The following is a 3,735-nucleotide window of genomic DNA, read 5'->3' as shown; positions in this document are numbered from 1 at the left end:
CTCTCTCTCTCTCACTCTCTGTATATATATATATATATATATATATATATATATATATATATATATATATATATGTATGTATATGCTGAAAATATCACAGTAGATGCACGTGACTTCATAAATAAGCGAATCCCACAGGAAAATTAAAAGAGATAATCCAGGATTATCGGATATCACTCGGTCACAAACCTAAACAGATTTGAACCCCAAACCGAAATTACAAAGTTTCTTTATAGTCCAAAACATGTAAAAATGAATATATTAATTTTGTTGCTTATATTTATCTACAAGTTTTTTTTCCATTATAAAAGCATCCAGTTTAAATAAAACCACGACTTAAATGTATACATTTCATACCTTATTTTTGCCTTATGAAACAAGATTCAATGATATTCCTTTTAGCTGTGTCATTACATGGGATTAAGGCTTTTGCTTGACTCCAGTTAATAGGATGGTCTAAATCTCTCATATGTAGAATAATGCATTCGATTTTTGCCCAGTTCTCACAGAATATTGATGCTCTTTCACAACGTCTCAAACAGTCTAAATCTAGGGAAAACTTCGGAGGAATTCAATCAAACTGTCAAATGAAATTCATCTTGCTGTTCAACCACTCCAACTCCCACTTTTTACTGTCTTATGCTCAGAATAAGTTCCCCAGAGCTTGGCCTGATAGCCTAAATTTTATTAAAAAAAAGGGTGGGGGGTGGGGGTGAAGGACTAGCGTCCTAGTTTCCGTCAATTACATAATCGTTGTCTATTCAAATACGCTCGACATCAAGCCAGTACTCGTCTGCAATACAAGGCTCAGTTTTCCAGATGAAAAGAAAACTAGTAAAAAATACGCCGAATCTTTATTCGACGCAGTCGAGTTTTCTGCACAGCGTATAATCAAGGCCACTGAAAATAGATTTATCTCTCGATGGTCTCGGTATCATGATGTATGAGCTGCGGCCCATGAAACTTTGCCAGACGGACGATCACGGCGAAATTTAACCTTAAATAATATAAAAGCTATTGATGCTAGAGGGCTGCATTTTGATATGTTTATGATTGCAGCCCTTTAGCCTCAGTAGGTTTTCAAGATCCGTGGACGGACAGAAAAAGTGCAGCAGAAAAAGTGCCATCTCAATAGCTTTCTTTTACAGACAACTAAAAATCTATTAACTTCTATAAATATTTGGACAAATTCTCAGATCAGCAGTTAAGTACTTACGAACTTCATGTTGACGCTGTGTGATGCTCAGCTGACTGGTGCTTCGTAAATGCGGGACAATTTATATACCCCTCATATGGGTGGAGTTCCGCTTGCCTGGAGAGAGAGAGAGAGAGAGAGAGAGAGAGAGAGAGAGAGAGAGAGAGAGAGAGAGATGGGGGGGCCGGGATAGGTGGGTACAAGTACCCTTGGAATGATAAAGTCTGCCAAATAAATAAATAAAACTATTAGCAGAATGTACAACTTATGTATAAAGTTAATAGTAACACTCAAAAGGCAATTAAAAAGTGTGGTTAGAGACTGATAAGGAAAATCTTTTAGGATAAAAATCATTAAGAATTAGTAAACTCAGATTGACTTTGAAAAGTTTGTGTACTAGATGAAATGAAATAAAAATAGACAAGGGTAAACAATAGCTAATAGCTAATAGCGGTGGACTAATTTCATTCACACACAGCGAGTCTGAGATGAGGCTATGGGTGCTTGCCTCAAAGCACATTGTGAAATTTTGGGTTACTGTAATGACTTGAAATGGTGTTATTTAGTTTATGAAAATGGAAGGGAATGCATAAATACCCCTTTTGATGAATTCCCTCCAAGGGTAGACGCCAATCATGGGACAATGAGGTCGTTGGTGAACAATTTGGGTGGTGCGACGCACTGGTTTCCTGTTGACCTGATATTATAATTTATTTATTTATTTGTGCCAATATTTGCCCTTTGTTGTGTGGCCCTGACACGGAATGCTGGCACAGGGGCCTCTGTTGCTTCTTATTAGCTGAAATGGAACTGACATGTCAGACATTTGTAAACATAACTAATTTGGGACCATATCGTTTAACTTTAATATTTTCCGGGAAGATTTCAGTGGTTTGAAGTCATTGTTATTCAGCTCATCACTTTACTTGAATACTAGGATGAGAATGGAAGCCATCCACAACAATACCTATTTTTACGACATTCTCATCCATTTAAATCGTTTAAAACGTTTAAACGTTTAAAAACGTCCCCACACTCGACATAATTAGCATTTAGATAGTCAACAAAATATGATCTAATGCAATCTTTTGTTAGGCATTTCCTTGACAGATATTGCGGTAGACTATGACCTGATCTGGTCGCTTTGCGATCTGTGCATCATTCAATGTCGCCAATAAAAAAAGTTGTTTAATACAATCAACTTTTGTCAATTAACGTTGTTTTTTCATTTACCAATTTATATTTCATATTTCGTTTGTTTTAGCTTTTTTTGTGCGGTTAAGAACTTATTATTCACTTTTATGAGCAGGATACTTTTCCATTCACTATTATATTTTACTATGATTATTATAATTAACTCTATAAACACTATTCTTGCTTATAAACATAAATGCTATTTTTTCGTTGCTGTCTATGAAGATGGTAGGTGAACTCAAACATTTTCTGCAATGTTTTTCCAGTAGTTTTCGTTCACTACACAATGACTTAATCTTTTATTATACAAAGGAAAAAAACATTTATCCCACTAGAATATTATTATGAATATCAATAGTATTATTATATAAAATAGTGGCGAGAAGAAAACCATTTCAAGAAAGTTGTACGAAACATTCTGAAAATTCACTTTAGATCGCTAAGGAGAAGAGTCAAGAAGAAACTAAAGTCTGAATTACAAATTAAGCGTACTTACAAGCATATATATCAGGAAATTGTTTTGATAATATATTTTTAGAAAGAAAATGATATACACGTATAATCGAGTAAATGCAACGCAAAAAAAAAAAAAACGGGGGGGAAAAGGTGGGGGAAGAAAAAATCTTGCCATAACCTCGTCTTTCACCTTACGACGTTTCCCTTGGGCGGAAAAGTCAACCGATGGTGCAGTTTCACTCGCCGGCCAGAGAAGCTATTTTGGATGGGGTTCACTGCACTAGCTAAGGAGCATACATTTCTGAGGAAACACTGAAAGAGAGGGATGCCTCAGCCAAACGAGATGCAGTGACGAAAACTATAAACTCAACGAGAACAGGTTTTACAGAGAAAACGTAAGCAACGAAATCTGGTGCTCACCCACAGTGACTAATGTCCGTAAGGTACGGCACTTAGGTCTAGGCATTTATTCATTGTAGGCAAGTAGTATGAAATATATCAATAAACTTTTTGAATTTGAATTTGAACTAGTATGCAAGTAAACATGATAAATCGCTATTATACTAAATATAGTGAAGACTTCAATACATGGGTCTATAATATCGTAGGTCTAGGCAGCATTATCAACGTTTTCTTTTTTACGTCAGACATTACCGTTGCGGTGTAACCCTATGCATGCAATTTGCTATGTTAAAATACGTGCTATTAGTAAGCTGTTATTAGCATTTATTGCTATAATTATTCTATTATTATATACTAAACCTCATACATGTTAATAATGACTTATAAAAACACATCGGCGGATATTTGACCTAGGCCTATGTGGAGGAATAAATTGCCCTGATAATCACATTAAGGTAAAACAAACAGTTAGATAAGATTACCTCTCT

The 3,735-nt window shown here is 35.3% G+C and overlaps 1 long non-coding RNA gene across 1 annotated transcript in view; it reads right to left on the bottom strand.

The window, feature by feature from the left end:
• The window catches only part of LOC135200132 (uncharacterized), a 3,043-nt gene extending 1,751 nt beyond the window's left edge, over positions 1-1,292 (bottom strand). The window contains exon 1 of the long non-coding RNA XR_010311209.1: positions 1,217-1,292. This is a non-coding gene — a long non-coding RNA (uncharacterized LOC135200132). The remainder of the gene's footprint in view (positions 1-1,216) is intronic.
• Between the last annotated feature and the right edge of the window lie 2,443 nt (positions 1,293-3,735).

The sequence above is a fragment of the Macrobrachium nipponense genome, chromosome 26 (genome assembly GCF_015104395.2).
Source record: "Macrobrachium nipponense isolate FS-2020 chromosome 26, ASM1510439v2, whole genome shotgun sequence".
NCBI classification, from domain to species: Eukaryota; Metazoa; Arthropoda; class Malacostraca; order Decapoda; family Palaemonidae; genus Macrobrachium; species Macrobrachium nipponense.
The sequence above is the reverse complement of the archived record's forward strand: the minus strand, read 5'-3'. Positions and strand labels throughout refer to the sequence as shown.